Source organism: Haliotis cracherodii, unplaced genomic scaffold (assembly GCF_022045235.1).
Source record: "Haliotis cracherodii isolate W230 unplaced genomic scaffold, xgHalCrac1.p SCAF_15, whole genome shotgun sequence".
In the NCBI taxonomy this organism is placed as follows: domain Eukaryota; kingdom Metazoa; phylum Mollusca; class Gastropoda; order Lepetellida; family Haliotidae; genus Haliotis; species Haliotis cracherodii.
This window is the reverse complement of record NW_027266270.1, coordinates 24,264,207-24,286,350: the sequence shown is the minus strand read 5'-3', so window position 1 is coordinate 24,286,350 and position 22,144 is coordinate 24,264,207. Positions and strand designations below refer to the sequence as shown.

The window sequence follows — 22,144 nt, the reverse complement described above, 5'->3', positions numbered from 1 at the left end:
ACATAACAATTGTGTGAGTGATGTAGATGTGTAAAGGTAGTTTTACTTGTCCAAAGCAGTTTGCTGACTTTTTAGTGGTTGTGAATGCCACATGAAAATCATCTTCAAAATCCTCCAAAAGAGGGCTGTAGGTTCTACCGAGATTTGAACTCGGATCGCTGGATAGTAGTATAGGTAATGGGGGTTCTGGACCACTTCCACTGGAGCCGGATTCATATACCTATACTGCTACTACAGATGGAAATTTTTAAGCCAAAATGATTATGCGATTCAACGATAGTCATGAGATTAAACTAAATTGACCACCACCTGGAGCCAATGATATAAATTTTTATAGGTAATGGGGGTTCTGGCTCACTTCCACTGGAGCCAGATTCATATACCTATACCATCACTACAGAGGGAATTTTTTATGTCAAAATGATTATGCGATTCAACGATAGTGATGAGATTCAGCTCTAGCTCACCAATACCTGGGTCCAATCATTGCTTTAGATGAGTCTAAATGGTAATAAAAATATTCTTCATTATTTTTATCGATAAAGCGATATTCAACATTTTTATTAAGTTCTTCGTTCATTTTACTAGGAGACCAGACTATATAACTACACTCTTTTTGTAAATTGATAAGAAACAATTGATTACCGTATTTGGTTGGTTTGACATCACTGATATAATAAAAACCTTGTGATAATTCTCTCCATTTAATAGTTTTTTCCATTATTATATATTTATGTAAGCATTTGTCTAAATGTAATCACACGATAGTAAGCAATTTATTTTTAATCTCCAACCAGTTCTTTGGTTTTGGCACGGAATAATTGCCCGCTTGTTGCCTCCCTTGTTCTATGAACTTTTTTTTCTCGTCCTCACTAATACCATTGGTCTTACGAGATTTTGATCGAATCTCCTGCTTTATTTCGTTGTATTTGGTGAGTTCTGACAGCACTAAACGGAACTCCTCCTCGGATATCTTACAATCGACCATTGCTGTCGAAATATGATCCTCAATGCTGTTCAACTTTGCTTCGGCGAGTATCCGAATACTATCGTGTTTTAATGCCTTCTTTTGCACCCTAGGAGAAATGAATTTTATAGCTATTCCTGCCAGTCCCGAGACTCCGGCGGTTATTTCCATGCCGAGCACGATAGGCGCGGCGATTATAGTTGATAGTAAACCGACACCGGCTACACCGAGTCCCATGCCAGCCACTACAAGAGCGGTGTCAACTCCGTCCAGAGCATTCACGGCTCTGCGATACTTTTTATACAATCCAAGTCTCAACTCCCTATCCTTTTCTATTCGATGTTTTATGTCGCTTATTTGATGTAATCGAAATCCATCAACAGTTTCCATCTTTTCATCGAGCGCTGGATATAAACTCATAGTGTATATTACGAATATATAATAGTCTTTAATTGGTCTTGCTTAAATGTTTTGAGAGTATACATCAACCTTATCAAATGTATATTATACGGCAAGAATATCTTAGAAAGAGAAATTCTGTCACTTTTAATAATTTGAACCCCCTCGAGGGTTGTAACGGGTGATGCTCCAACATGAATAATACTGCAACGTTGACGCTCGTGTTTCTTGAGCCATTTAATCGATAGACCTGGTAATATTTTGAAGGCATCTACCGGTGCATCTCCGAACAAGACTTCAATAATAAGCATAGAAATATTAGGTATTGCACTCAAGTTCTGTTTAATATCATCAAATTCTGTAACCAAATTTAAACTAACATTTTGGATTGCCGGACGACTATATAACATATGACCTGGTTTTTCTGGCAGGGGAGTGACTAACACACTTTTTCGTTTTGACGGGATATAGGCCGCGAGTACGATGCCACTATTTATTATCTTAGTTAAATTATGTCCCTTACCCATCATCGCATAAGGTGGGGTAATGACGATATTCAGTAGCAACTTGATGTTTGCTTCGACCATAGTCCATTTATTCTCACTGTTGTAAATAATATTGTACGGAGTGGTTTTAAGGAGTCTACTAACGTCAACATCGCTTAAATCTTCTAGATTACCCGTGAATGTGACTTCTTTCCGCTTGTATACATTATTGTGTAAGTGTAAAGCGTATAACTTACCATTGGTACCGGGTTTACCGAATCCTTCTGTGTCTCCGAGATCGGAAAGCGCAATTGTATTACATTGTCTTATCGTTCCAGGGCCTGATGCATCAACCATTATTTATAATATGGAGTGTTACACTTAAGTATCCTATATGTACAGGTTGGTGTTTTACATCTAATACAGAAATTTTGAGGTCTGAAATAATACCCCGCTTTAATTTTTTATATTGTAATGTTGAGAAAGATTCCGTTCTACCGCTATTGTATTTTTCATCTTTCACTGGAACACTTCTGAGTAGAGTTGAAGGACTTTCTTGTTGAATATTATCCGCTGTACTTTATCATCAAGATGGATGCACAGCTCTTTATAGGGAACTAAATCGGGTAAATAGAGTCCCTGATCTGATGTCTTGATTACTGTTATTTCTCCTCCCCATCCAAGTGTGTATGCTAAGTTCCTGTAAAGCTTTACATCCTTTTTTCCAGAGTTTAAAATCAGTAACCCATTTGACTCATTTTGTGTTAGACTAATTCCATTAGGCTTAAAATATTCATCATTGAGTGAACATACGCTGTAATACCCATCAGGTTTAATGTATTTTTGACCATTTATTTCTGTCTCATTATTATAACCTCTCGTAGCATTTATATTGGTCCACCGTGGGTAATACGTTACATCGCATAGAGCTACTTCGAGTTGTCCATCCGAGTTATCGATAGTACGAAGCAGTTGAATAGACTGACCATTTGTTATTCCCAGGAGTGTAACATACATATCAAATATACAATGATACTATATCATAACTTAAATATGGAATCAACCATTATTTATAATATGGAGTGTTACACTTAAGTATCCTATATGTACAGGTTGATGTTTTACATCTAATACAGAAATTTTGAGGTCTGAAATAATACCACGCTTCAATTTTTTATATTGTAATAACGAGAAAGATTCCGTTCTACCACTATTATATTTTTCATCTTTCACTGGAACACTTCTGAGCAGAGTTGAAGGACTTTCTAGTTGAATATTATCCGTCGTGCTTATTTGATCAAGATGAATCAACAAATCTTTATAGGGAACTAAATCAGGTACGTCGTTAATCCATGCAATCACTTTTGAGCCGCGTGGTAATGTTATTGCCCGATTAAATCCAAGTGTGTATGCTAAGTTCTCACCAATAAGTATATTTGATCCTTCATTGTAGATTTTCACTGTCCCAGTCGACTCATTTTGTGTGAGACTTATTCCAATAGGATTAAGAAATTCATCATTAGAATTAAAAAATTCATCATTGAGTGAGCTTACGCTGTAATACCCATCAGGTATAGTAATAATTCTATTAATTCTATTTTGGTCATCTATTCTAAATATCTCATTATTACCTCTCGCAGCACTTATATTGGTCCACCGTGGGTAATACGTTACATCGCATAGAGCGACTTCGAGTTGTCCATCCAAGTTATCGATAGTTTGAAGCAGTTCAATAGACTGGCCATTTGTTATTCCCGGGAGTGTAACATACATATTAAATATACAATGATACTATATCATAACTTAAATATGAAATCGAGATACATTACTAATCAATCGATTATAGTAACTGCCTCTGGTGCTGAATTTTTAGTTAAATTCCCCGATATCTTTGAAAAAATACAGGGTCACGGCAACTAGCGATAAAATGGTGCATGATTGGTTTCACAATCCGATGCAATTTTGGCAGAATCAATTAAACTTTGCCATATGGTGTGCCACAACGGGATGTGGTGTATCTCTTTATGCTCCAGGATTTGAACTGAATAAGTCTGTTATGTCATTTCACGTGTACTATCAGATTAGACGTATACTTAAAGAAATTAGTGCTCCATTACCGCAGGATCGAGCGTGGAATTCCACAAATAATAATTATGATAGGTCTGCGTATGAGCGTATTTGTCAGGAATTTAATGTTTCTACGAGTAAAGATTGGCGTATTAAAGGAGCAAACCATGGTCTAGGTGTTCCTTACACAGAAAATAAATCCGTCAAAGAAGAAAGCGATTATGTATATAAAGTACTTAATAAACTTCCAGTTAATTTTGGTAAGTTGTATAGTACCAGCAAACTTTACGCAAGAATATATGATCATTGGCATAAAACCGGTGATTGGTATAAAGGCTGGGAACTTTATAGTAACGATTGGAGAGGGGATATTATGAGTTTTAAGAGTGGTTTAATTTATATTGTTACAAAATTTATACAAATGAATGATACCGCAGACGCTTGGAATGAATTTCTTAATGATAAAACGGAAAATAATTTTACTAATCCAGGATTTGTAAGAGTTATGAATCGATAAGAACTTATGTATGGGCAATTCTCGGAGCGCAATCGCAAACACGAACGTCCATTATCGGTTCTGGGACGGCGCTCGATGCGCAAAAACAGTTTGTCTCAAACGTGGAGGACGCCATTAATTCACCAGTTGACATACCATCGTCTATAAAGCGTTTTTAAGATGCATTACAGTACGCTCGATCCAAAGTGGACTTCGTTTATGCACCGGGACTATACATGATTCCGAGTAATATGGAACTTATGATCGGTCAAGTGATAGGCTATAATAATAAAATTGTTATCGCTACCGATCAACAAAAACCAGGTATAAATTCAGATATGAACGTCGAATTAATAACGCAAACGATCACGGGCGAAAAGGGAATAGTCAAGCCACAAACACCAACTATCGCTCAACCATCTACTGATGCACAAGTGTCACCGCATATTGCGGCTAAAAATCAACAACATATCGATGAAAAAACAGTGCTTGTAGTGGGTGGAGTCTCGGTTGGATTACTCATGATTTGGTTAAATAGTCTTTAGCGAATACGTACAACAACCCTGCAATTGCTACGATCAACCCCCACAAGTTTTGACTAAGCCAAGTGGTGGTCTTAGCTAATAAATTCAATAGCCAGGAAACAACACTCCCAATTATACCGGGAAGTGCAGCCGCGGCTTTCTCAGCTAGCTTTCCCAGTGCTGAACCTAATGCTTTTAAATGCTTTTTTATCCACTCTCTTATACCGTTTTTATCGTTAGGCGGTGTACTACCACCTGCACTACCACCTGCACTACCACCTGTTAACGAGAGAGTCAAAGTCGATATGATAAATCCCAACGCGGTTAAAATACTGGCAATTGTTATTCCCTGTTCTCTGAACAATGTTTTAATTTTATCGGCCAGTGTAGTGTCATCGTTGAGGACTTGATCGATAGTTTCTCAAATACGACTGATTTGCGAACGAAGTGCCTTTCTATTACTGGAAGACGCTTCGAGGCGGGCCAATCTTTCCTCTTCTAGGTTACGCAATCTTTCAGCAACGCGGAGTCTACTGAATTCATCGCCAGCCTGTTCGAGTTTTGTTTTCTCTTGAGCTATATGTTTGTCGATTTCGGATAGCTTGGCTGTATTATTGATGAGTTCTCCCCGCATAGTTTGCATTGCCTTGTCAAGACCTCGTAATTCCCTAATACTGAACTCTGAATGTGGTACCTGTAACGTGGAATTATCGTAATAGGTATGTAAGATTTCTCCGAGTCCGTTCGAGGCCACCATCGAGGAAGCTTCCAAATCATCTGTATTAACGAGTTCTTTCCTCATAGTCTGAAGAGCCTTAGTAGTCTTCGCGGGAAGTCGTCCGTATTCTACAAAACCTAATTTATCACGAACAAACTCGCGGCTATGTCTGCCGGCTATAGTAGACAAGGCTAGGGGATTACGAGAACTATAATACATAAGATCAATATGCGGAGAGTCACGCAGTCGCAATGTTCCTTTACTATCTAGCATAAACTTTGAATATTCACGACCTATTGGGATAACATAATTTTTATCTTCTTTTAATGTATCGTAATAATCATCAACGGCTGATTGTAAAAGGGCATCATTTACGGTTGGGTTCATAAAGCTGGTTTCATCAGTTCCCTCTTCGATGGTACTAGTATCAGTTATGTTATCAAGATCAAAGTCATTATGTTCAAAATTAGTCATTTTTATATTAAACATAGGGTACATGTTTTCAATATAACAATGTCTTCGCAATACGGACGCAAGTTAAACCCACAACGTAGACTTCGAGATCCATTAGGGGTCAAAGCAATTCGTCAGTCTGTAACTATAACTAATAACCCTAGTACCATCGATCAGAATCAAACGCTTCTGGTTCGCTTTCCTAATCTCGGCGCACACGATGTGTTAGTTCCGGGAACTGTCCGACTAGCATTTACGATTATTTTGACTTCTGCCGACGTTAACAGGGAGCCCGTTCAGAACTTAGGTCGTGCTATCGTAAAGAAAATCGCGATTAAAATTAGCGGTAATGAGGTTTTGAGTATCGACGATAGCGATGTATACTATTGTTACATGGATCTCTGGAGAACGGATAAAGAGCGGGAAAACTTACAGTACCAAGGTATTTGTAATAAGAACACATTGAGACTGCGCGTAGATGCTTCTAGTGGTGATGGTACTGTCGTAAAAGATCAGGCCGTTGCCGACGCATTAGGTAACAGATTCTATATTCCCCTAGACTTTGAATTACTAGATTCCCACATGCCCTTTTATCAAGCATCCCTAGGCGATAGGTTAGAATACACCTACGGTAGAGTAATCAAAGCTGCTGAAGATGCTAGCTATTCCATTGATAATATCTCGCTCGAGTACGATATGATAACGGATCCCGAATTAGCCAGACAAATTCGTAACCAGTATTCGGGAAGTTTAGCTATTTTGTACGATCGCGTGTTGCGACACCGAAAGATCACGAGGGACAAAAAAGATACGATGTGGAATATCAATCTAAACGTCCCCACGAGGTCGTTGAAGGGTATTTTAATGTTGTTCGAGGACCCCTCCGATGCGTTTAAAAGAAATACCGAGAAGTTCTACAATCCCAAGATTACGAAAGTAGAATTGACTATCGAGGGCGTTCCTAATCAACTATATAGCCAAGGAATGCTAGCGTATCACCAGTGGGATGAGATTAAAAAACTTCCTTCTATAAAATGTTCTCCGGAAGTTAACGCGGTCGTGAAAGATCTGTCTCTCGGGAGTGTATCGATGGGTGAATACCTAACCACGAAGTACGCGCTATGGCTCGACATGCGAACAACGGACGATGACCAACTACACGGCAGTGGGAGGAGAATAGAAAATGCTAGCGAGGGTGTCACCATACAGATAACGAAGCTCCAGGAATCGGCTGGTAAATTAAACATATATTTGTACGTGATTATGGATGCGCAACTTAATATACAGAGATTCGTGCAAGCAATCTATTGATAATCTTTTACCTAAAGATCCGCACTGCGCTATCATATGCGGGCAAACGGGCTGTGGAAAAACAGCCTTTATTCTAGATATTTTAGAAAGTCATTATCGGGACGTTTTCGATCATATTATTATTCTGTGCCCGACTATAAGCGTTAATAAAACATACTTATCGAGAGATTGGGTAATGAATGACGACGGGGTACACAGAGTCGATCCGGGCGATCGTTTACAAGACTGTCTCCGAGTATGTCACAAAAAATACAAAGGAGAATCAACCCTTTTCGTAATAGATGACTGCAGCGCGAGTAAAGAATTAACAAAAAAGAAAGATATGCTTTCGTATTTAGCATTTTCCGGAAGGCATACTCAACATAGCGTTTGGGTACTTACTCAAAAATACAACTCTGTCCTGAAAGATCTCAGAGAGCAGACCAAATGGGTAGCGCTGTTTCATTGCAAAGATCGAGATTCATTCGAGGAATGTTTACCCGAAAATGACGTCATTTATACCAAGGGTGAACGAGATAAAGTCAGAAAAGTGTTAGCTGCAACGAAGCACTGTAAACTCTTATTAAAAACCGATCAAACAGCTGCTTATGCAATTGCTTAGCAAAATGTAGCAAATTGTAGCAAAATGTAGCAAAATTATAGCAAAATGTAGCAAATTGAACATTAGCGGTTAATATTACATAAAATGTGGTTCGGAATCATCATTCTTTCGCAACAGTTCATTATTACGGGATGTATTTGATATGTCATATTCCATTATGTTAGACTTAAATATCTCCTTAGGTATTACATTATGGAATGCGACGAACTCATCGAACAAATGCTCAAAGAATCTGATGTAGATAAATCTTTAGATAAACATAGAGAAAGACTCGCGGCTTTGGTAGCCAGTGGAAAATGTTCCCAATATTTGGGAGAAAATTATACCATCGAAAAAATTGATAACATGACCGACGAAGAGATTAAAAAACTGTACGCGCGTTACGAGTCTAGACTGGGAGCTACCATGACTAAAACTATAGGGTCGTCTATATTACAACTATACACAGTCGTAGCTAGTACGTTTCTCTCCATCCCGGCAGAACATCGCATGTATTTATGCGAATCTCTAGAGAAAGACCCATTCATCGAACACGCTATAAGCTCAGTGAGCTGCTGTGAGTTTTATCATAGATTCGGAATGTTCTTAGCTCCGTTCACCACAGCTTTAATAACGGCTAGGTATTGTCAATTTAAACATACGTGCCCACTTAATAATATAAAGAATGAAGTTCAAATAAATAATGGAGACACAACAGGTGACACCACAACAGATTGCGCAACCACAACAGATTGCGGCAACGCAACAACAAGTGAATGAGGAACCACCACAAGTGAATGAGAAACCCAGAGTTACTAAGAACCTCAAAAAAATCGCAGCTGGGAGGAAGGGAGGACTGGCGAGGAAAGCGAAATTAATAAATAATTCAAATCCGATTAAAACATGGACACTAGAAGGAGTTGCTGGTATAGCGGCTGTATGGTTCTTTTATAAGACCGGAGAAGAGAAAACGTCACCCCCGCCGCAACAACAAGTTCAATTAGAGGTTAGTCCTCATATAATGCTATAAGAAGCATGACTACTCCAGTTACAGACGGTAAAATGTTGGTAAACGCGACGTATCATTCAGCGGTGGTCACCGGCTTGGCCATTGGCTATGCCCGTATGGCTAAAATGATTACTAAAGCCACACCTCCCAAGCTAGATTTTAATGGATTTGATATAGGTATGATGGTTCTGGATATTGGATTAGCAATGGCAACGAAGGATATGCTCATCAAACAAGGACTTATCCCGGAAGACATAATGAAGTAATTAAACATTTGAATATTTATATTCATATGGCATCAATTGCGATGATGGTCGGTGGAGCTGTTGTTAATGCTCTAGCTTTTTCGGGGAGTAATTATTTATTTTCCAGTATGAGGGAATCAAACGCTAAAGAAGTTGAAGAGGAGCGTAAACGACATAACGAAGCTTTAGAACAACTCCAAGCAGCCCAGTTACAATATACACAGCAGAGAATGAAGAGATTAGACTTTATTCATGAACAACTGATTAAGGAAGGACATTCAATTCAAACGTTTAAGGATGTTGAATCCGCCATGCACGAATACTACCTCGTTTATGGGAAAAAACTCGACCCAATACCTAGACCAACAATGAGTCAGTTTTATACACCGTCAGAGGCTCAGAAAGACCGAGAGGTCACATTTGTGATTATGGGATTGACTGCTCTATTGATTTTCAGCTATTCACTAGTGTAGATGTGATTTGCATTTAGACAAATGATATGATAGATGTATATACCAATAATAACTGCAATTTTACACTCATGGGGAAGACGACTCTATGTAACAGACGCTGTGTTGAAATTTACTGTGGTATACACAATTATTACATCAAGCGTGGACACATAAACTATACGTGTTCTGAATGCGGGATAGGGGTCAAAGGTCGTTATTGTTTATGTAAGAAACACGGTGCTGATAGGTTCAGGAATCAGATTATTTATGCTAGGAAGAGAGATTACATCAATGAGAGGAATAGGTTGGGGAGAATACATATTTAGATATATGAAAACACCCAATTAGACATTTGTTTCATTTTGCATATACCATTCAACCACTATGGTTTTTGTCAGAGAGTTGAAGGCTATGGCAAAGCAACGTGGTCTACGTGGATATTCTCGTATGAGAAAAGCTGAATTGATTACTTTACTCGGTTTGGAACCACCCCTGACTGTTAGAGAACTCAAAGCTAGAGCGAGAAATAGTGGGCTGAGAGGTTATTCTCGAATGAGAAGAGCTGAATTGATCGCTTTACTAGATGATAATAATGATAATATTGATAATGATGATGTTGAGAATAAACAGCAAGAATTAATATTTGTACCCACATCCGCCGGCGTTGGTAAATATCTAAGAGGTTGGAAGATGGATATTAATTCCAACATGGATGTTAACGATATTAAGCCCATCATATCGAGTAAAATTAACGAGGAATTAGATGATTTACAAAGTATAAAATACCAGCTGACGATTAAAATGTCATTGAGTAAAAGTAACGCAGACAATAGCGTTGAATATACCGAACCATATTTCCTTAGCAATCAAGAAGTTATAACCAAATCGGATACTATAAACGCATCATTAGATACATCAATTCAGAGGATACAGGAAACTTTAGAACGTTGGACTAATAGAGGTTCGGGTTGGGGTGTGGATAGAATCGATAGTTTATATTTAGATATAGCAAATTACATGCCTTTCAAAGGTGGATCTTATATAGATTTACCCCCGTATTATAAGAAGAAAAAAGCCATAATTAACGTAAAAAATAAATCCGATGATTGTTTAAGAATGATGATAAGATCTGCATTGTTCCCCATAGACAAGCATCCGGATAGACCTTCTAGCTATCCCCAAAACGATGGACTCAACTTCGATGGTATAGACGAACCTACACCAATATCACAAATTGATAAGGTGGAAAAGCAAAATAATTTAGCTATAAATGTTTTCGGACATTCTAAAGGAATTGTTGTACACAGGATAAGCTCCGCTCCGGAACATATTCCCAGAATCATTTCATTTCTGATCGAAAAAGATGGTAAATATCATTATTCGTGGATAAAGAGTTTAAACAGGGTGCTATACGATCAAACAAAGCATAAGGAAAAGAAATATTTCTGCGAAAGATGCCTGCATGGGTACAGCAGACAAGATCTATTAGAAGCGCATAAAGAAGACTGTAGAGGTGTTGGACAGAATGCTATCAGGATCGATATGCCTAAAGAGGGAAAAAATATATTAAAATTTGAACATTATTGTAATCAAATGCCAGTACCGTACGTAATTTACGCCGACTTCGAAGCGCTTATCAAACCCATAGAAAATACCAACCAAGATAATAATACGTACAAAACTCAAGAACATATTCCTTGTGGGTTTGGATATATAGTTGTAAGGTATGATGGGAAAACAAACACTCCCGTGATTTACAGAGGTCCCGATGCAGCTGGAAAGTTCCTAGAATATTTACAAAATGAAGAGAGAATAATCAGGGAAAAATTATCGTGTAAGAAACCCATGCGTATGACGATAGATGATTGGAGGGCCCACAAGAAGTCAACGAGTTGTCACCTTTGTAATAAACCCCTGGATGGGGATTCTGTAAGAGATCATTGTCACGTCATGGGTAATTATCGGGGAGCCGCTCATAACGAGTGTAACTTGAAACTAAAAATGAATGCTCAAACAATACCCATCCCCGTTGTGTTTCATAACCTTAGAGGATACGATTCACATCTCATTATGCAAGCTATCTCAAAGACTGACGGCGGCTTAACGTGCATTCCTAACAATATGGAAAAATACATTTCGTTCTCGTTGACTAAACCTATACATTATAGGGACAAGGATGGGAAATCTAGAATAAAACAAAGTAATGGGCTTAGATTCATAGACTCCGTACAGTTTCTGTTATCTTCCCTGGACAATTTAGCTAAAGCGAACAATCCCAATGACTTCGCTATAACAAATCAATATACCGATAAGATAACTCGTCATTTGCTGCTGAGAAAAGGCGTATATCCTTACGAATATATGGATGATTGGTCTAGATTCGAAGAAACTGAATTACCACCACTCGAATCATTCTATAGTAACTTAACGGAATCTAGAATAACAGATGCCGATTATGAACACGCTCTGACGGTCTGGGATAAATTAGGTTGTAAGAATTTAGGCGATTATCACGATCTGTACTTAAAAACCGATGTACTGTTACTCGCCGATATATTCGAGATATTTAGAGAGACGTGTTTAAAACAATACGGCTTGGACCCGGCATGGTACTATTCCAGTCCCGGACTATCGTGGGATGCATTGTTGAAGAAGACCGGCGTAGAACTAAAACTACTCACAGATTACGATATGCACTTGTTTATTGAGAAAGGATTAAGAGGTGGTATATCGATGGCAGCGAAAAGGTATTCTAAGGCTAATAATAAATTAGTGGAAGGATACGATCCGAGTAAACCCGACACGCATATATTATATCTAGACGCTAACAATTTGTACGGATGGGCTATGAGTCAACCTTCACCCACGGGTGGTTTTGAGTGGGTCAATGTGAATGATATCAATAATAATGATGAGAATAAAGGGTACATACTAGAAGTTGACTTGGAATATCCGAGTTCCTTACATAAAGACCATAACAGTTATCTGCTAGCTCCCGAAAGATTAATGGTTAATAAAGACTGGATGTCGGAATATCAACGTTCATTGATAGGTAATAGTAGGTTAGCTAACGTAGAAAAACTCATACCAAATTTGATGGATAAGACAAAATATATAGTTCACTACAGAAATCTCCAGTTGTATCTATCGTTAGGTATGAAACTAAAGAAAATACACAGATTTCTAAAGTTTGATCAAAGCCCTTGGATGGAGCCCTATATAAGGCTGAACACAGATTTAAGAAAGATAGCCACCAGCGATTTCGAAAAGAATCTGTATAAGCTCATGAATAACTCGGTATTCGGTAAAACTATGGAGAATCTAAGGAAGCGTGTTGATGTTAAATTAGTCAGATCTAATGAGGAAGAAAGACTCAGGAAACTCATAGCCAGTCCGGCTTTTAACAGAAGCAAGATATTCGATAACGACTTAGCCGCGTTGCATATGCAGAAAAGTAATATAAAATTCAACAGACCGGTGTACGTCGGTATGAGTATTCTCGACTTGTCAAAACACTTATTGTATGACTTTTATTACAACGAACTTAAGAAGCAATACGGTGATAGATGCGAGGTGTTATATACCGACACAGATTCTTTGTTGATGGAAATACAAACCGAGGATGTGTATAAAGATATGGCAGAAAAAATAGATATGTACGACACGAGCGATTACCCTAAAGATAATCCACTGCACAGCGTTGTAAATAAAAAGGTGTTAGGTAAGATGAAGGATGAATGTGCTGGGACTCCTATAGCGGAGTATGTAGGATTAAGACCTAAGATGTATTCTATAAAAATGTCCGATAATGGAGAGATAAGAAAAGCTAAGGGTGTTAAGAAGTATGTTGTAAAAAAGCATATCAAACACGAACAGTATCATTATTCAACGGTAGAACGTTCAAACACGAGATGAACTCTTTAAGAAGTTACGATCATAGGATATATGGATTAAGAATGAACAAGACATCATTATCCCCCTTAGATACAAAGAGATGGATTGATAATGATGGTGTAACTACCTATGCTTATGGTTATGGTGGTAATACCGTACCGTCGGGAACTATGAACAATTCTTCTCGTACAAATGCCCTACCCGGTCCATCTTGAAGATAATAAAGAATAGGCTCTCCTTCTTTCATAACCAATCGACTAATGTTATACGTCTTAAGGGACCATATGGGATCGGTTGCGCGACGTAGGCCTCCCTCGAGTTCACCGGGCTGGTATAAATATCTTACCCTTACTCTATCCGGAAGTTTTTGTTTTTTTGCCTCTCCTCGGTGCTGAAGATTCGGAAGTCACGGATTTCATTTTAATCGCATCGGATGGTTTCTTCCCTATTAATCTCGTTACTTCATTATTCAGCGCTGATACAACGGCTGATAATCGTGTCACCCATTCAGTTGATCTCAATCGCTCGGATTTCATTTCGATCCCATACTGATAGCCAAACAAACGTTCCGCTAGTGTCCGGTTAAATCTTTCAACGATAGCTTGACTACGGTGGGCCTCTCTTTCACCACGGACGATTTCGACGTTGTGCTTTGTTAAAAGTTTAGTTACCGATCCCATAAACTCGCGACCGGGATCTAATTGAAATAGCTTAGGCCATTTTAGCGGTCCGCGTTTATATATGCGGCTCAGTGCATTAGCTACTTCTGTTGAATCTTTCGAGGTTAATGGCTCAGCCTCTTTGTATCGACTAGCCACATCCACTACTGTTAAAGCGTATTTATACGTTTTGCGTTTTACCTTATCGTGAGGAAGAAACAAGAGGTCAGCCTGATGAACTTCATTTGTCGTAAAAATATCAAACTTCTTCCTCGGTATATAACGCGGTGCCGGTAAATGTATTTGCCACAACGCTTGTTTCTTTAACCAATCCTTGGCCACATCTTTAGATACCTTAGCCGTGGTGGCTAATTTTATTATTGCTCCTACACCTTTCCAATATCCTCGTGGGCTATAGTAAATTTTATTCATTATTAATTAATATTGATGTTTCGTTTAATACAACTCATGACTATCGTTAAATCGCATAATCATTTTGGCATACAAAATTCCATCTGTAGTAGCAGTATAGGTATATGAATCCGGCTCCAGTGGAAGTGGTCCAGAACCCCCATTACCTATACTTCTCTGGATTCAGAGTCCAGAGTGCTAACCATTACACCATAGAACCGCTTATTTCACATTGAAAGTCTTGGGTATTACAACTTACTCCAAATCCCTTCTGCAGAGATGCGTGTGACTGTTCCATTATCGGACTTGTCAGATATGATGAATGATGTGTCAAGGTGTAGTTTCTAGCGTGATGGAAGTTGTACACGCGCCGGACATATGTGCTACACTTTAAAGTGGCCCACAAACTCAATTAGTAGATTTTTCTCGCTATTTCATTTCTGTCTTCTCTCTTGCCAGAGGTGCTCGATACTGTCTTTTTATGGATATCATTACCCATCTGATTTGGTTTTGTTTTCAACTGTGGTTAAGAAATGTATATTTCAGACGCTGTGATTTCAAAACGGCCATAATCATCAATGAAAGTGGCCTTCGTTTGCTGAAGTCATTTGTTGTGAATGCCAGATGGCCTTCGTTTGTTGAAGTTTATTGGTTGTGAATGCCACATGAAAATCATCTTCAAAATCCTCCAAAAGAAGGCTGTAGGTTCTACCTAGATTTGAACTCGGATCGCTGGATTCAGAGTCCAGAGTGCTAACCATTACACCATAGAACCGCTTATCTCACATCGAAAGTCTTGGGTATTACAACTTACTCCAAATCCCTTCTGCAGAGAGGCGTGTAACTGTCCCACTCTTGTGCGTGTCTATCATTTATCATGTACTGGATTGATGAAAAATCATTAAGGTGGGATTACTGTTTGACATAACAATTGTGTGAGTGATGTAGATGTGTAAAGGTAGTTTTACTTGTCCAAAGCAGTTTGCTGACTTTTTAGTGGTTGTGAATGCCAGATGAAAATCATCTTCAAAATCCTCCAAAAGAAGGCTGTAGGTTCTACCGAGATTTGAACTCGGATCGCTGGATTCAGAGTCCAGAGTGCTAACCATTACACCATAGAACCGCTTATTTCACATTGAAAGTCTTGGGTATTACAACTTACTCCAAATCCCTTCTGCAGAGATGCATGTGACTTGTCAGATATGATGAATGATGTGTCAAAGTGTAGTTTCTAGCGTGATGCAAGTTGTACACGCGCCGGACATATGTGCTACACTTTAAAGTGGCCCACAAACTCAATTAGTAGTTTTTTCTCGCTATTTCATTTCTGTCTTCTCTCTTGTCAGAGGTGCTCGATACTGTCCTTTTATGGATATCATTACCCATCTGATTTGGTTTTCTTTTCAACTGTAGTTAAGAAATGTATATTTCAGACGCTGTGATTTCAAAACGGCCATAATCATCAATGAAAGTGGCCTTCGTTTGCTGAAGTCATTGGTTGTGAATGCCAGATGGCCTTCGTTTGTTGAAGTTTATTGGTTGTGAATGCCACATGAAAATCATCTTCAAAATCCTCCAAAAGAAGGCTGTAGGTTCTACCGAGATTTGAACTCGGATCGCTGGATTCAGAGTCCAGAGTGCTAACCATTACACCATAGAACCGCTTATCTCACATCGAAAGTCTTGGGTATTACAACTTACTCCAAATCCCTTCTGCAGAGAGGCGTGTGACTGTCCCACTCTTGTGCGTGTCTATCATTTATCATGTACTGGATTGATGAAAAATCATTAAGGTGGGATTACTGTTTGACATAACAATTGTGTGAGTGATGTAGATGTGTAAAGGTAGTTTTACTTGTCCAAAGCAGTTTGCTGACTTTTTAGTGGTTGTGAATGCCACATGAAAATCATCTTCAAAATCCTCCAAAAGAAGGCTGTAGGTTCTACCGAGATTTGAACTCGCATCGCTGGATTCAGAGTCCAGGGTGCTAACCATTACACCATAGAACTGCATATTTCACCTTGAAAGTCTTGGGTATTACAACTTACTCCAAATCCCTTCTGCAGAGATGCATGTGACTTGTCAGATATGATGAATGATGTGTCAAGGTGTAGTTTCTAGCGTGATGGAAGTTGTACACGCGCCGGACACATGTGCTACACTTTAAAGTGGCCCACAAACTCAATTAGTAGTTTTTTCTCGCTATTTCATTTCTGTCTTCTCTCTTGCCAGAGGTGCTCGATACTGTCTTTTTATGGATATCATTACCCATCTGATTTGGTTTTCTTTTCAACTGTAGTTAAGAAATGTATATTTCAGACGCTGTGATTTCAAAACGGCCATAATCATCAATGAAAGTGGCCTTTGTTTGCTGAAGTCATTGGTTGTGAATGCCAGATGGCCTTCGTTTGTTGAAGTTTATTGGTTGTGAATGCCACATGAAAATCATCTTCAAAATCCTCCAAAAGAAGGCTGTAGGTTCTACCGAGATTTGAACTCGGATCGCTGGATTCAGAGTCCAGAGTGCTAACCATTACACCATTGTACCGCTTATCTCACATCGAAAGTCTTGGGTATTACAACTTACTCCAAATCCCTTCTGCAGAGAGGCGTGTGACTGTCCCACTCTTGTGCGTGTCTATCATTTATCATGTACTGGATTGATGAAAAATCATTAAGGTGGGATTACTGTTTGACATAACAATTGTGTGAGTGATGTAGATGTGTAAAGGTAGTTTTACTTGTCCAAAGCAGTTTGCTGACTTTTTAGTGGTTGTGAATGCCAGATGAAAATCATCTTCAAAATCCTCCAAAAGAAGGCTGTAGGTTCTACCGAGATTTGAACTCGGATCGCTGGATTCAGAGTCCAGAGTGCTAACCATTACACCATAGAACCGCTTATTTCACATTGAAAGTCTTGGGTATTACAACTTACTCCAAATCCCTTCTGCAGAGATGCGTGTGACTGTTCCATTATCGGATTTTTCAGATATGATGAATGATGTGTCAAGGTGTAGTTCTAGCGTGATGCAAGTTGTACACGCGCCGGACATATGTGCTACACTTTAAAGTGGCCCACAAACTCAATTAGTAGTTTTTTCTCGCTATTTGATTTCTGTCTTCTCTCTTGCCAGAGGTGCTCGATACTGTCTTTTTATGGATATCATTACCCATCTGATTTGGTTTTCTTTTCAACTAACTGTAGTTAAGAAATGTATATTTCAGACGCTGTGATTTCAAAACGGCCATAATCATCAATGAAAGTGGCCTTCGTTTGCTGAAGTCATTGGCGCGTATCTTTCACGCACTTCGGGAATGTGGCAATATTCTATTTTATAAAAGTAGGTCCCACCGAGATTTGAACTCGGATCGCTGGATTCAAAGTCCAGAGTGCTAACCATTACACCATGGGACCAGTTGACGGACGTGTATAATGCGTATCAATAATTTGACAATGGAATCAAGAGCAATCAACTGGGGACACACTCTTGTGTGTGTTTGTCATTTATCATGTACTGGATTGATGTAAAATCATTAAGGTGGGATTACTGTTTGACATAACAATTGTGTGAGTGATGTAGATGTGTAAAGGTAGTTTTACTTGTCCAAAGCAGTTTGCTGACTTTTTAGTGGTTGTGAATGCCAGATGAAAATCATCTTCAAAATCCTCCAAAAGAAGGCTGTAGGTTCTACCGAGATTTGAACTCGGATCGCTGGATTCAGAGTCCAGAGTGCTAACCATTACACCATAGAACCGCGTATCTCACATCGAAAGTCTTGGGTATTACAACTTACTCCAAATCCCTTCTGCAGAGAGGCGTGTGACTGTCCCACTCTTGTGCGTGTCTATCATTTATCATGTACTGGATTGATGAAAAATCATTAAGGTGGGATTACTGTTTGACATAACAATTGTGTGAGTGATGTAGATGTGTAAAGGTAGTTTTACTTGTCCAAAGCAGTTTGCTGACTTTTTAGTGGTTGTGAATGCCAGATGAAAATCATCTTCAAAATCCTCCAAAAGAAGGCTGTAGGTTCTACCGAGATTTGAACTCGGATGGCTGGATTCAGAGTCCAGAGTGCTAACCATTACACCATAGAACCGCTTATCTCACATTGAAAGTCTTGGGTATTACAACTTACGCCAAATCCCTTCTGCAGAGATGCATGTGACTTGTCAGATATGATGAATGATGTGTCAAGGTGTAGTTTCTAGCGTGATGCAAGTTGTACACGCGCCGGACATATGTGCTACACTTTAAAGTGGCCCACAAACTCAATTAGTAGTTTTTTCTCGCTATTTCATTTCTGTCTTCTCTTTTGCCAGAGGTGCTCGATACTGTCTTTTTATGGATATCATTACCCATCTGATTTGGTTTTCTTTTCAACTGTAGTTAAGAAATGTATATTTCAGACGCTGTGATTTCAAAACGGCCATAATCATCAATGAAAGTGGCCTTCGTTTGCTGAAGTCATTGGTTGTGAATGCCAGATGGCCTTCGTTTCTTGCAGTTTATTGGTTGTGAATGCCACATGAAAATCATCTTCAAAATCCTCCAAAAGAAGGCTGTAGGTTCTACCGATATTTGAACTCGGATCGCTGGATTCAGAGTCCAGAGTGCTAACCATTACACCATAGAACCGCTTATCTCACATCGAAAGTCTTGGGTATTACAACTTACTCCAAATCCCTTCTGCAGAGATGCGTGTGACTGTTCCATTATCGGACTTTTCAGATATGATGAATGATGTGTCAAGGTGTAGTTCTAGCGTGATGCAAGTTGTACACGCGCCGGACATATGTGCTACACTTTAAAGTGGCCCACAAACTCAATTAGTAGTTTTTTCTCGCTATTTCATTTCTTTCTTCTCTCTTGCCAGAGGTGCTCGATACTGTCTTTTTATGGATTGCTGAAGTCATTGGCGCGTATCTTTCACGCACTTCGGGAATTTGGCAATATTCTATTTTTAAAAAAGTAGGTCCCACCGAGATTTGAACTCGGATCGCTGGATTCAAAGTCCAGAGTGCTAACCATTACACCATGGGACCAGGTGACGGACGTGTATAATGCGTATCAATAATTTGACAATGGAATCAAGAGCAATCAACTGGGGACCCCCCTTGTGTGTGTTTGTCATTTATCATGTACTGGATTGATGAAAAATCATTAAGGTGGGATTACTGTTTGACATAACAATTGTGTGAGTGATGTAGATGTGTAAAGGTAGTTTTACTTGTCCAAAGCAGTTTGCTGACTTTTTAGTGGTTGTGAATGCCAGATGAAAATCATCTTCAAAATCCTCCAAAAGAAGGCTGTAGGTTCTACCGAGATTTGAACTCGGATCGCTGGATTCAGAGTCCAGAGTGCTAACCATTACACCATAGAACCGCTTATTTCACATTGAAAGTCTTGGGTAATACAACTTACTCCAAATCCCATCTGCAGAGAGGCGTGTGACTGTCCCACTCTTGTGCGTGTCTATCATTTATCATGTACTGGATTGATGAAAAATCATTAAGGTGGGATTACTGTTTGACATAACAATTGTGTGAGTGATGTAGATGTGTAAAGGTAGTTTTACTTGTCCAAAGCAGTTTGCTGACTTTTTAGTGGTTGTGAATGCCAGATGAAAATCATCTTCAAAATCCTCCAAAAGAAGGCTGTAGGTTCTACCGAGATTTGAACTCGGATCGCTGGATTCAGAGTCCAGAGTGCTAACCATTACACCATAGAACCGCTTATTTCACATTGAAAGTCTTGGGTAATGCAACTTACTCCAAATCCCTTCTGCAGAGATGCATGTGACTGTTCCATTATCGGACTTGTCAGATATGATGAATGATGTGTCAAGGTGTAGTTTCTAGCGTGATGCAAGTTGTACACGCGCCGGACATATGTGCTACACTTTAAAGTGGCCCACAAACTCAATTAGTAGTTTTTTCTCGCTATTTGATTTCTGTCTTCTCTCTTGCCAGAGGTGCTCGATACTGTCTTTTTATGGATATCATTACCCATCTGATTTGGTTTTCTTTTCAACTAACTGTAGTTAAGAAATGTATATTTCAGACGCTGTGATTTCAAAACGGCCATAATCATCAATGAAAGTGGCCTTCGTTTGCTGAAGTCATTGGCGCGTATCTTTCACGCACTTCGGGAATGTGGCAATATTCTATTTTAAAAAAGTAGGTCCCACCGAGATTTGAACTCGGATCGCTGGATTCAAAGTCCAGAGTGCTAACCATTACACCATGGGACCAGTTGACGGACGTGTATAATGCGTATCAATAATTTGACAATGGAATCAAGAGCAATCAACTGGGGACACACTCTTGTGTGTGTTTGGCATTTATCATGTACTGGATTGATGTAAAATCATTAAGGTGGGATTACTGTTTGACATAACAATTGTGTGAGTGATGTAGATGTGTAAAGGTAGTTTTACTTGTCCAAAGCAGTTTGCTGACTTTTTAGTGGTTGTGAATGCCAGATGAAAATCATCTTCAAAATCCTCCAAAAGAAGGCTGTAGGTTCTACCGAGATTTGAACTCGGATCGCTGGATTCAGAGTCCAGAGTGCTTTTTTTTTTTTTTCTTGATGAAATTTATTCACAGGAATATAATACAAACGCAGACAGTGCTGACACTGCCACCACAAAGATTAAAAGGGTATCACAGAAGTTGGGTGGCAGTGGTTAACATTTGAATTCTAAAGACAGAAATATGAGAAATAGATTTTTACATTTGATTATGTACACACATCTTTAAAGACAGAAAAAGGTGTATGTGGATCAGACCATTCTCATTTTTAGGTAGAATGAGTCCTACATTTTTATTTTTATTTTTTATTTTTAAACAAAATTTGAAAAAAAAACCCTCATGTTTTAATGCAGTGTTGAGTAAATAACTTTGTAATTGATTCATTTTTCAATAGTCAACCAGCATTAAACTACAATGACACTTTATGAAAGATTTGAAAAAAGCTTTCATGTGAAATGAAATAGTATAAGTAACTTATAATTGAGTTAATCAAGAGCATGTTTCAGAAGAATGTCATTCCCATCTAACTCGATGAGGTCATTAGACATTATGTATTTTTGAATAAAGACATGCAATCTTTTCTTTTTTGTGTAATGATACAAAAGAAATGTGAGATGTCTCTTTACCAAGGATTTGAAAAATGTGTTTATGTGAAAAGAGACTGTACCTAGGCTTATAACAACTCTTCTCTTAAATACTGCCAACCGATAAATTGATAACAATATATCTAACAATGGTTTTGCCGACACACTTCTCTCAGGAAGAAACCCAAACAATAACCACAGCGAGAATTGTCCAAGAGTGAACCCAGTATCTTGACACACATCAGTGAGGATATCAACAAATAGTGATTGTAAGAACGATAACTCTTTACAGAAGATGAACAAGTGCAGCACATCTTCTTTTTCATTTTGACAAACTGGACAAATATCTGT

General features: G+C 38.7%; 12 non-coding genes across 12 annotated transcripts; all 12 read right to left on the bottom strand.

The window, feature by feature from the left end:
- Window positions 1-15,373: 15,373 nt before the first annotated feature.
- Window positions 15,374-15,445, bottom strand: Trnaq-cug (transfer RNA glutamine (anticodon CUG)). Its single transcript has one exon. It is a non-coding gene; the product is annotated as a tRNA-Gln (tRNA).
- Window positions 15,446-15,721: 276 nt separating this feature from the next.
- Window positions 15,722-15,793, bottom strand: Trnaq-cug (transfer RNA glutamine (anticodon CUG)). The gene has a single exon. It is a non-coding gene; the product is annotated as a tRNA-Gln (tRNA).
- A 467-nt stretch (window positions 15,794-16,260) lies between these two features.
- On the bottom strand, window positions 16,261-16,332 carry Trnaq-cug (transfer RNA glutamine (anticodon CUG)). Its single transcript has one exon. It is a non-coding gene; the product is annotated as a tRNA-Gln (tRNA).
- A 1,163-nt stretch (window positions 16,333-17,495) lies between these two features.
- On the bottom strand, window positions 17,496-17,567 carry Trnaq-cug (transfer RNA glutamine (anticodon CUG)). Its single transcript has one exon. It is a non-coding gene; the product is annotated as a tRNA-Gln (tRNA).
- Window positions 17,568-18,014: 447 nt separating this feature from the next.
- On the bottom strand, window positions 18,015-18,086 carry Trnaq-uug (transfer RNA glutamine (anticodon UUG)). The gene has a single exon. It is a non-coding gene; the product is annotated as a tRNA-Gln (tRNA).
- A 269-nt stretch (window positions 18,087-18,355) lies between these two features.
- On the bottom strand, window positions 18,356-18,427 carry Trnaq-cug (transfer RNA glutamine (anticodon CUG)). The gene has a single exon. It is a non-coding gene; the product is annotated as a tRNA-Gln (tRNA).
- Window positions 18,428-18,703: 276 nt separating this feature from the next.
- Window positions 18,704-18,775, bottom strand: Trnaq-cug (transfer RNA glutamine (anticodon CUG)). Its single transcript has one exon. It is a non-coding gene; the product is annotated as a tRNA-Gln (tRNA).
- Window positions 18,776-19,242: 467 nt separating this feature from the next.
- On the bottom strand, window positions 19,243-19,314 carry Trnaq-cug (transfer RNA glutamine (anticodon CUG)). Its single transcript has one exon. It is a non-coding gene; the product is annotated as a tRNA-Gln (tRNA).
- A 335-nt stretch (window positions 19,315-19,649) lies between these two features.
- Window positions 19,650-19,721, bottom strand: Trnaq-uug (transfer RNA glutamine (anticodon UUG)). Its single transcript has one exon. It is a non-coding gene; the product is annotated as a tRNA-Gln (tRNA).
- Window positions 19,722-19,989: 268 nt separating this feature from the next.
- Trnaq-cug (transfer RNA glutamine (anticodon CUG)) lies at window positions 19,990-20,061 on the bottom strand. The gene has a single exon. It is a non-coding gene; the product is annotated as a tRNA-Gln (tRNA).
- A 276-nt stretch (window positions 20,062-20,337) lies between these two features.
- Trnaq-cug (transfer RNA glutamine (anticodon CUG)) lies at window positions 20,338-20,409 on the bottom strand. The gene has a single exon. It is a non-coding gene; the product is annotated as a tRNA-Gln (tRNA).
- Window positions 20,410-20,857: 448 nt separating this feature from the next.
- Window positions 20,858-20,929, bottom strand: Trnaq-uug (transfer RNA glutamine (anticodon UUG)). Its single transcript has one exon. It is a non-coding gene; the product is annotated as a tRNA-Gln (tRNA).
- Between the last annotated feature and the right edge of the window lie 1,215 nt (window positions 20,930-22,144).